This window comes from Mus musculus, chromosome 11 (genome assembly GCF_000001635.26).
Source record: "Mus musculus strain C57BL/6J chromosome 11, GRCm38.p6 C57BL/6J".
NCBI classification, from domain to species: Eukaryota; Metazoa; Chordata; class Mammalia; order Rodentia; family Muridae; genus Mus; species Mus musculus.
The window spans coordinates 98,285,863-98,297,406 of record NC_000077.6 but is presented as its reverse complement, the minus strand read 5'-3'; the positions used below and the strand labels follow the sequence as shown (position 1 = coordinate 98,297,406).

Here is an 11,544-nt window from a genome sequence, read left to right as displayed (position 1 = left end):
AATGGCCCAGATTCCACCCCAGCAAGGGGGAGAGAGAGAAGGGGAGAGAGAGAGGAGAGAGAGAGAAGGTGAGGGAGGGGGCAAGAATTTCAAGGATTTCTTCCTTAACTTAGCTTTGGACACCAGGGACGTGTGGGGACACTCCAGCTCCCCAGAAAGCTGGGTCAATGAAGGACCATAGCAGGCAGCTGGCCTTTGCACTAAACAGCAAGGAGTGCCTGATGCCCCTTTTGCAAAACTTCAGGTAACCTCTGGACCCTCTCAGAGTAAACATTACTCTCAAAAAGCAGGAATTAATCACATGAACGCATGTGCAGATGAAGGGCCAGGCTGGTTTAAGCAACTGGTTGTTAACCTCTGGATAGCTGTCCCAGGGGCAGAAATGAATGGCTTAGAATGCCCCCAATGAAGGCTTGAATGCCCCCACTGAAGGAGCCACAGTGCAGGAACTCCTGGTGGCAAATCTTCTCTGGCACCCTCATTTTGAAAAGTTGGCAGCCAAGACTCAGCAAGGGGCTAAAACAGGCCAGGGCCACCCAGAGAGGTAAAAAGGAGAGTACCTGGGCCTCCAACCCTCAGCCCAGGGCTCTTCTCCACCTGGATCAGGAATCTACAGGAACATTTTTCTAGATGACATTCAAGTCTCAGGAGCTCAGAGCATATGAGGACTAGATTTGGGGAAGCAGTGTGAGAGCTTCCAAGAGGCTCCCCTGAGGAGAGTGAAGGGCAGAGGGCACAGGGAGCCTAGCTCCCTCCCCCCCTCCCCCGCCCCCAACACTGACACAAACACACTAAGGCAGGAATTTTACTGTCAAATGTCCTTTCTATGGGGAGTTCACTGTTTCCCAGGAGATGTCTGATGAAGCCCCTTCCTGCCAGCCTCCCTGGCAGCCACTAGGCGGCCATGGCTTCCTCTTCTGCCTGGAGACTCCACATGGAGGGGTTCACACGGTTTGTATTCTTAGTGCTCAGGGCTGGCGGCACTGAGAATGGAGCAGAAGAGCAAGGATCAGCCAGGCTGGTTGGGGAGACTGAGGCAGCTGTATACGGGGTACATTGGCCAAGGCTCCAGTACAGGTTGGCAGGCCTAGCTAGACACACATGCTGAATTACCTCTTGATTACCAGGTATGTGTGAGGGTATCATTCACTCCCCCCCATGGTGATGTTTTTACTGTGTTTTTTTTTTGCCTTGGACATAAAAATATGTGATTGTTATAAAAATAGGCAATCCCAATAAAAACAGAGAACAAGAGCCACAGCCTCAGATTTTATGATCGCCCCCTCCCCCGAGTGAATCTACGTCAAGAGTGTGTTCAGAAGGAAAAGCGTCCTGATATTGTAGAATCTGGGAGATCCTGCTACAGCAGATCCCTCTGTACCAGAAGAGAGACTCAGAGTGGCACTCTTCCTGCCCCACCCCCATGGGTGTCCATTCTCACACTGTCACCTACTGGTCCAGTAAATGTGGATCGGAAAAGGAATGAATGGATTCACAGAAGAGACAGATCTAGACAGAGGCATCAAAACTGCAGCGGTGACTTCAAGTGTGTTCAACAACACCAGTCACAGCTCTGGAAGAAATGGCCTCAAGCGCTCCAACAATTGCCCCTTTCCCAGGATGTGGTTGCGAGTTACTCCGAGGGTCCCATATAGAAGATTTACCAGGTCCTTAGATGGGACCCTAGTGGGGAGACTGTTAGGGCTGGGGACAGGAGTGGTGAGAGAGCCCGTGTAAACTGACACTAAATATGTCCTCCCAGCGCGCGTACACACACACACACACACACACACACACACACGCGAACAGAGGTGAGGGGGCAGCCTTTCTTTCTACTCTGACCAGGGGAGCAGCATTGGCTACAAGGTCCAGGTCATCTCAGCTGAAGGAATTAAAGCTGTGGAGGAGACTCACCTCCCTCAAGTGATCCACCCCAAATAGCACAGGGATGGAGGCCAGCCCCACAGCGTCCTTTCTTGTTTCTGGTGAACTTGGCTAGGGCCCTGCTGCCAACATGTAAATTATGTAACCATTGATGCTGGGAGATAATAATTCTACTGTATAGACAAACCACGGCCAAGAAAGCAAGTTACTTGCCCGGGTCACAGGCCAAGTGGCAGAATGAAGACACTCCACCTTCAGGCCTGATCTCCAGATTTCAGCCCTTGACTGGGGATCGTGGGGGGTGGGGGGTGGGTACCCGATTCTGAGGACGGGTCCTCCTGCTTAAAGCTCCTGCAGTTTCTGGGCAGACCGTACCCATGACTTGTCACTTGAGAAGTATACTTGGATGCCCAGGAGACCCCGCTTCTCAGAGATGTCACCTTTCCCATTCTGCCGGGTCTTGCTCTTCTCAGTTCTCAGTCCAGCTCCATTCTCCCTCCCCACCCAGACACCTTTCTGATTCTGGGGGATGCTGCCACCCCGCCCCATCCGACTGGCCGCCGCGGGGCGCCGAGGGTCGGTAGCCGGGCAGCCCGAGGAGCGGCTGGGTGGAGGAACGGGAATGGGCCCCGCAGATGCCGCTTCCCTCCCCCTTCCTTGGCCGGGGCCCCCACGGTGTCGGGGAGCAGGAGGAATCAATCAGGATAATGAAGCCACAGCCTGCCACGCACCGCGGGGGCACTGAGGAGCGGGGGCCGGTGCCAAGTCCGCCAGACGGTTCGGAGGAGCCGAGCCCGACGCGGCCCGGCGGCGGCTGAGGCTGCGGCGGCAGCGGCGGCGGAAACCCAGCGCCCGCGCGGGAAGGCTGGACGGCGCTCCGCGCAGGCCCCTGGCAACCGCGCCTTGGCAACCCAGGACGCCCGGGAGAATCTTAAAGCGGCAGCGCCACTTTCCCCACCGTAACGGTGGAAGCCTGGACTCCACCGAAAGGGTCCTGCAGAGGAGGACTGGTGGTAGATGTCAGGATCTGGAGGCTCTGACTCATACACTCAATGGTTTATTTATCAAATATATGAAGCCGGATACCCAAGCACAGTCTTAGACACTGGGGGGGGGGGGAATGGGAGGCGATTAAAAACTGAACAAGATCCTGCCTAGAGGAGTTCACAGTCTAGTGCACAAGGCCGACCAGACTGGCTGAGGTGAGCAGGAGTCTGTGTTATCCAGGAAGAAATGGGTTTTGGCTGGAGGCTGAAGAGGTGTGACAAAATATTCCTGCAATACCTGTAGTAATTAGGTTTCTTTCTCCGTGGGCTGCATTATTATCTCTGCTATAGTCCTATGACTATATGCCCAACGTCACAATTATCCATTCTATTTTAAAGATGAAGATTTTAAGCCGGGTGTAGTGATGCATGCTACCTACATCAATGCTCGGGAGACAGGGGCAGGCAGATTTCTGTGAGTTCAAGGCCAGGCTGGTCTACATAATGAATTTCAGCTCTGGTTATGTAGAAAGACCCTGCACTACCCCTAAATAATTTAGAAGCCCAGAAAGGTGAAGAAATTTAGCCAGAAACCTTGCCTTTTTGGAGAATTCAATAGGAGGTCTTAGCTGGCTCTGACCGGCTTTCAGCATTATGCTGGTCTGGAAGGTTATGACTAAGGGCAGCTATTCCAAATTGTGTAACAAGTGAGAAAGGAGAAGGTAGCTAAAGAAACAACTCACCTTTCTGCTACCTACTAATCTGTCTGTCTGTGTGAGCTGGACTGGATGTGGGCACAGGACTGGACGAGGTGACCTCCAGATGTCCCTCTGGTTCTGTGATTTGATAGCTCTAGCCTGAAGTCTAGGCACTGTGCCTCCATCCTGGGCAGTTGTTGTTGGCAGGGGGGCTGCAGAAGGGGGGGGGGAGGAGTCCAGACTTCAGGGTCAGGATTGGTGGAGGAGGATGATAGGTGGTGAGGTGACTTGGCTGAAGAAAGCCAGGTTTACACCTTGGGAAGGCCTCACCTTTCTCTCCTCTGCCCACCCATCTTATTCTTTCCGCATGTCCATTCAACCAAGAATCTGTGCCAGGGCCTGGGGTGGGGGGGGCAGGGATACAAGTAGAGGCTATTGGTGACACAAAAGCTTGCTGGCTCTGGAACCAAGTTCACCAGGCATCTAGCTCTGTCATCTAACAGCCAAGTGACCTTTGGCAGGGGACTGGGTGTCCTTTCTAGTGTGAATGTCTTCATAGATAGGGTGCAGGGTGCTGTTTTGGGTCACGTGGGTGGGCTTGAAATGTCACCCTGTCTTTTTTTTTTTTTTAAGATTTACTTATTTTACATATATGAGTACACCAGAAGAGGGCGTCAGATCTCATTACAGATGGTTGTGAGTCACCATATGGTTGCTGGGAATTGAACTCAGGACCTCTGGAAGAGCAGTCAGTGCTCTTAATGACTGAGCCACCTCTCCAGGCTCACCCCATGTATCTTTAATAAGATAAGGGCATGCCTATAGTTACAGCTAGCAGGGAGACTGGACCTAGATTTTCTTAAATTTGTGGCCTGATTGGTCATCTCAAAGAGGCCTTCTCTCAAAATAAAAAATGTTTAAAGACTAGGGTTGTAGTTCAATGTATAACTCTTGCAAGAGATCCTTTGACCCTGGGTTCAATCCCCAAGACCAGAGTGTGGGGAAGGTATTATCTTTAATTATGTATATGTGTCTGTATGTGCTCATGGAACACAGCAGTATTGGATTCCCTGGAGGTGGAGTTACAAGCAGTTCACAACTGTAGGTGCTGAGAGAACTGAACTCAGGTCCCCTGCAAAAGCAGTATGCTCTCTTAGTCACTGAGCCATCTCTTCAGCCCTAAGATTCAGTCTTGAATCAAGACTAAGAGAGGATAAGCAGCACTGGACGCTGCACAGAGACTCGCTTAACTGGGGAGCAGAGAAGCTTAGGAAAGCTTTGGAGCTGAAGTTCAGCTAGTGAAAGATCCTGACAGAATGTGAAAGGTCACCGAAGCCCTGAAATTGGCAAGATAGATGTCACTGTTAGCAGAACTAGCTTCACTGATTTAGAAAAATAGAGGTGCACAATGCTCTGGCCACTCCTTGAACCTGTGTGTCTGCCAATGTTTTGACCATTCCCATGTGTGTGCCCACTGATGAAGCCCATTGCCAGGTGTTTGTGATATTGGTTGCTGAGAAAGAGTCAGAAAATCTCCCCAGCAACCACAGCCCGGCCAATCCTGAGTTGCTGCACCTGCACCAGACTCTTTCCTTGTACCCCTCCCAAACCCATTTCTTGAGAATAGACATTGTTTAGATCTGAAAATCCCCTACTCCCCCCCCTTCACCTTTCTCCCCTGAGGGCCTATAAAAACTGGGACCTCTTTCCCCTCGAGGTCGACTCCTCTACCCCTGTGTGGGATATGTGTCCTCCCCAGAGCTCTGGCTTTCCCCGAATAAAGCCTCATGTAATATGCATCAAGCTTGGTCTATCGTGAGTTCTTGGGTGTCCACTATTGTCCTGAGGCCTGAGCGAGGGGCTCCTCTCGGAGTCTTTCATTAGGTGGGAGGCTGAAACAGGAAAAACATACCAGGTAGAGGAAGCTGGATAAAGGCACAAGGTGGGACACAAATCTGTCTCCAAAAACTTGTCCCCTTTGGGATGGCAAGGAGTGTGGGGATGGTGTGATAGAACTGAGGGGGTGGCCTTGGCTTCCATTCCATCATGGAATCACCCCTCCCCTTGCATTCCACTATGCCCTAAATCAGGGAACCCCCAGATTGTCAGCACTAGAAAGAAGCCTTAGACACCATCCAGTATCATCTTGCCATTTCACACGTAAGGAAACTGAGGCCTCAGAAAGGCAATTGAGTCCACGCAGAACACAGCCTTACTGTATCTGAGTCGTCCCAGGTCTTGGGGTTTTCAGATACTGCCTGGAAGTTCCTTTACAGTCTACTTCCAAAAAAGCATAGGCCCAGTAGCCTTAAAACAAAGAGTATGCTATTTGCATATTATTTACATGTTGCTAATTAGATCAATTAAGCTCCTCCCATTCACATCCTCCTTCGCTCACATGGAGCTGTTCTCATCCAGTTTCTTGACCTTAATACCTCCAGCCCAGACCCCCACTTGAGTTCCCCAACTCATCTCCTCCATTAAGGGTTTGCTCTTGCTGGGTGGTCTTTAGCATATCTTGATGAAGGATATTGGAATAACTTCTAAGAGAATGAGAAATGAGAGGCTTTCCAGTTCATGGTTTTCTCAGGGACTGGGAACAGAAAAGTCTTTCTCCCTATAGCCCAGGAGTCGTCTAAGTAGGACCATGAGAGTGGAGGGGACTGCCCCTCAGGGACCTGGAGGGCAGATGCCAGCTGCATGCCCCAGGCCTGCCCCAAGCACCTTGGCTGGCAGCCACACTAGTCCTTGGAGGAGCCAGAATCTTCTTCAGGGGAGGAAGAATCTCAGAGAAGGTTGGGAGCATCTCTTGGCTTAGCAGTGTAGAGTCAGGTTGAGGCCACCAAGTGAATTGTAACAGAAGCTTTGCTGGGTACAGCATATCCAGAGTCCTGAGGTGCCTAACAACCTAGAAAACCGTGAAAGCTTTCAAACATGGTGTCTCACGGCCTTGTACGCAATGCCTCTTGATAATAAAGGTCTACCTGTAAGAGGAGGAATTCACTGGGATATAAGCTCTGTTGATGTCATCTTCATAGAACCTGAGACACGGTTCAGACTAGCAGTTGGCAAAAGCTGGCTTGCTCTGCGTTACGATGGTGATGGCCCAGGCATGTGAAGAAAGACTGCTGCCCCAAGTGTGAGTGACTTCCTTCCACGCAGGGGTGAGGGTGAACTGTGTGGATTCAGGCTGTGTTGGCCTCAGCAAGCATCCTAACCAACCTGCGTGTACAGCGATATGTACACATCTTAGAGTACACTGGTACATGTGGCCCATCTTCATGGAATCTTCTCCTCCTGTTTATCTCTCCCCCGTGGAGCAGGCCCTCTCGAGAGATGACGCCAGCTTCACCACCCCCAAGCCTGGTTCTTTAAGGGCAGAGTCCCTGCCTCCATCTGCCCGGAGGACTAAGCAATGAATTCCTTCTTGGTTCTAAGTGGGGGCGCCCAGCTCCATGACCCTAACATATTAATTCATCTGTCCTGGTAGCTCCCTCTTCCCCTAGCATATCTCACATCGCTACCTCTTCCAGTGTCCATATCAAAGGAAGGAGGGACTTGTGGGTATGGGAGGAGAAAGGGTAGGTCAGATACTGTTCCGGATTTTGCCTGGGTCCCCTCAGAGCACTGCTGCTCATTTAAAATTCCGATTTAAAGCCGAGCGGCTCTTTAAATTTCCACATTAGCATGCCGCCCTGGTGCCAGGCCAAGGTGTTGGGATGGATTTGGCAGGAACGCCTCCTCTGACAGCAGCAAGCAGCAGCATTTGCCAGCAATAAAACAACGCATGAATAAAAGAAGGACGCTTGGCAACAGCGGTAGCCCAGGTAGTTGGGTAAGCCCAGGAGAGGCTCTCATGTGCACCGGCTCAGAGGCACGCAGGCCTGTAAGGGCATGTGTAGGCCTCTGTGTCGTCTGTCTGGGTCCTCACCCACAATCTATGCCTGCAGTGGAATCCGGTGTGAGGGTCCAGGCAAGATCGAAGTTTCTCCCATGTGCCTTTTTCACCTCCCCTCAGCAGGGTTATCTTTTTTGGAGGGGGGACAGATGCTGCCTTTGATGAGGACACAAGGACTTGGCCTGCAGCCTGGTTGTCCTGTTTCATTAGAGACCCAGAGAACAAGTAGGGTCAGAGAGCAACACTGGACAGAATGGCTTCCAGATCCAGGACCCCAGATATTTGGGTACTAAAGGGGTACCATCAGATACCCCCCCTGGCTGAGAAGCTGCCGTGAGGGCTGAGTATTGAAACTGAGCTGGCTCAATTGGACTGCAAGGTTGGTAACTACATGTGTACAAGGTTAGGACTATGGAATGGCTAGGAACAGCAAGGACTATTGGGCTTGAACTCCCCACAGACAGGGGGATATTATTTGAGGTCAGACAGGCAGTGAAGGAGTCAGATAAAACCCTGGGCTGGTGACAGTAGACAACCTGTAGGTCTTCCTGCTTCCCAAGGTCTGGAAAGGGCAGTGGCACAGGACTTGGTGCTCCTGGATGCTGTGACCCTGTGCTCCGGTCACCTGGCAGAGGCTCTGCACTCAGCTCCCAGGAGTTTCAAGGAACAAGCAGCTCCCTTTTTTGTTAAATTGTCCATCCCTTCTTCATGGTTTAAGCAGTTTCCCCAAAGCCCAGAGAAAGAGGACAGAAGCAAACAGAGGGGTGGTGCCAGATGGTCTCTGGAGTCTTGGCTAATGCAGAAAAGAGGAATTTTCTTAGGGCACCCTATCCTGATAAACTCCCCTTCCATACACTCACTTGACTGATTTCGGTCCTCTACAGGGGGATGGGTGAGGTTATTCAGCCATCTGAGAACTCTGGGAGCAGGCAGGAGTGGCTATGGTCTGGCAGAGTGTGCCCAAGACAAGTGTTAGCTTTGTCCTGATGGCATCTCTAGGGCAAATGAGGTGCTCTGACCCCCCACCCCCACCCCCGGGACCCCACTTCTCAGTTCACACACTGGCATGCTCCAGCTCTGGGGTGAAGAAGTAGTTAATAGGTTAAATTTAGGCCAGAAATATATCTTTTATTATTCATTCGGCAAATACTTTCCAAATAACTGTTTTATGCTGGGCACTGTGCTAGGTACTGAGAACACATAGGTGAACACAAACTGCTCTTTTGAAACTTGTCATCAAAGCAAACAAAGACTGTCACTCAAATGGCTGGACAAAGGACTAGAGAGACAGCTCAGTGGTTGGGCATACATAGTGCCTTTGCAGAGGACTTGAATTCAAGTTCCCAGCACACATATCAAGGGAGGGGCTCACAGCTGATCAGTGAACTCCAGTTCCAGGGGATCTGATGACCCCTTCTGACTTCTGTGGATACCTGTCTGCATACATATAAACCCATACACATACACATAATTTTTAAAAATTCCAATGGTTGCGCAAACACATGGGAATTATGTGAAGACCTCAGAAAGCAGGACGTACAGCACCATGAAAAGCATAATGGGATGGGGCTGAGCTGCTGGAATGTCAGGAGTAAAGTCAGCATACAGAAGAGACAGAAGAAGACTGGTCTTGGGGAGGACAATTGGTTGCGGTACCACAAAAGCAGAGGCTAGGTGGCTACCTGTGTTGTGATCCTGAGGGCCCAAGACAAACCCCCGGCTCCTCCCTCCCTGGTTGAGTGCAGGTATGGAAATGCTCTGGCACCGTGCCTGCCTCACAGTTGGTGCTCTGTAATGTTAGTTCTTTTTCCCTTTCCCAAGCTGAGTTTCCCTCCAGGGACCCCGGGTTTCTAGAACAAAGATGCTTCACAGGTTTAGCCTCTTCTGTCAACTCAGGTCCTAAACCCTGGCCGTCTAGTTCTCAGAGAAAGGCCACACAGGTCCCCCACATTGATCCCATCACACGGGCACCCACCGAGAGGGACTTCCTTTGCATTGTACTTTCATGAAGGGTCTAGGTCTCAGGAGGCAAATGCTATCCTAAGCTCTTCTTCTGAGCCCGAGCCTGAGAAGAGAGACGGAATCCTCAGCAGCCACCAGGGCTGCCAAGGGTGAATCTGAGTGTCTTAGGTTGTGAGAGGGAGTAGTGAGGAGATGGAGGGGGCTGCTTACTAAGGCGGCATAGAGCCCAGAGCCTTTTCCACTGCAGACACCCCATCTGTCTCCCACAGAAGGCTCGGGTTGGAAGAGGTTTGGTGAAGGGGGGTTTGGTGGGCACAATTGCATGTCTGTGAGCTAGCATGGTGGCTAGCAAGGAAGTTAGTGGCCAGGGAAAGGAGCAGAGAGTCGTCTGTGTGTCTCTCTGAGAGAGGGACTGAGAGAGGACACCATTATGAATGTTGTATTAGTCACTTAGGCTAACCTTTGGACTAGAAGTCTAAGGTTGGGACTAGAAAGTAAGAAAGATAAAAAAAAGATACCACATAAGTCGGACTTGTTAGTACACCTTTAATCCCAGTGCTCGGGAGGCAGACTGCAGGCAGGTCTCTGTGAGTTTGAGGCTAGCCTGGTCTACAAAGAGTTCCAGGACAGCCAGGGCTGTTATACAGAGAAATCCTGTCTCAAATAAAACAAAAGAAACAAAAAATACAAAACAAGAACAAAAGGACACCATATGACCTTTTCAAGGTCCTGTTCGATTTGAATTACTACTGACCAGAAAGAAGGCAGAGCCACAGCCTGAATGTCAACAATGTAAGGAAGCTAGGCAGTTTGGAGGACTGTGGAAAGGGCTGTTCCTAAGCCCAGTGGGATCAATTCAATACATCACCCTCTTTCCAAAAACCAGGTCTTCTTCCTACCTTAAAATAATATTTAGGGGCTGGAGAGATGGCTCAGCGGTTAAGAGCACTGGCTGTTCTTTCACACATCCTGAGTTCAAATCCCAGCAACCACATGGTGGTTCACAACCATCTGCAATGGGATCCATTCTGGTGTGCATGAAAACGCATTCACATAAGATAAATAAATCTTTAAAAAATATTTAAATTAAATTTGTCCAATTCCAGGGTACTTTCTTTCATGTATCACTGTAATTGGTTCTGCTAAGGTCTAACAAGGTAAATGCTGCGCCATACAGATTTAGTGATGTTTAAAAGATTAAGTAGAATAACCCAGAACATAGGAGACTAGGAATGGGTGGACTCAAGCCTTAGCCTTAACTCCTTTTGGAGACAGGGCTTTGCTGTGAACCCTGCCTGGCCTGTTGTTCGTTATATAACCCACATAGGCCTTGCATTCATGGCAGTCCACCTGCCTCAGCCTCTTGAGTCCTGGGGCTAGAGGTGTATACCACTGTGTCCAAGACTGACTTCTAATAGAAGCCCCCTTGAGTCTCCTTTTTGATGATATTGTATAGTTTCCACTGCCAAATCAGTTGAGGGTTTTCTGGTCAAGAGCTCAGGATTCTTTTCTAGTGACCAGAAGCTTTGGCTGATATCCAGGACTCTCGAAGGACTTCCTTTACCATAGCACCTCTGACACAACAACATCCAGACACCAGGGTGAGTCTCTCAGACATAGAAACAGTACAGGGCATGGCGGCACATGCCTTTAATCCCAGCACTCAGGAGGCAGAGGCAGGCAGATCTCTGAGTAGTCTGAAGCCACGTTGGTCTACACAGCAAGTCTCAGGACAGCCAGGGCTACACAGAGAAACTCTGTCTCAAAAACAAAAAGAACAAAATAAATGTAAGAGGGCTTGGACTGGAAAATGGTCAAGCAGCAGCGGCAGTGGAGGCGGCGGCAGAGGTGGCGGCGGAGGCGGCGGTGTGGCTGGAAAGCAGAAAAGCACTAGCCTGGAATGCTGTTAGGGTCCACTCCAGGCCCTAGCATTGAGCCTCCTTCATGATGTAATCCTTCCCCTCTCTCCACCTATGCTTAGGAGAATACTGTCCACAGCTTTCTTCTCACTCTTCCCTCTTCTTCCTCAGGTGTAATGGTCTGCAGGATGCAGCCTAATCTAAGAGGCCTCTAGAACAGGTGCCAAGGGAACTCAACACACTGTTTCAGTTATTAA

The 11,544-nt window shown here is 50.4% G+C and overlaps 1 long non-coding RNA gene across 1 annotated transcript; it reads right to left on the bottom strand.

Annotated features, from left to right (window-relative positions):
* Positions 1-791: 791 nt before the first annotated feature.
* On the bottom strand, positions 792-2,812 carry Gm31194. The gene is made up of 2 exons (XR_389003.3): positions 1,915-2,812; positions 792-983 (listed from the first exon to the last, which is right to left on the bottom strand). It is a non-coding gene; the product is annotated as a predicted gene, 31194 (long non-coding RNA).
* Between the last annotated feature and the right edge of the window lie 8,732 nt (positions 2,813-11,544).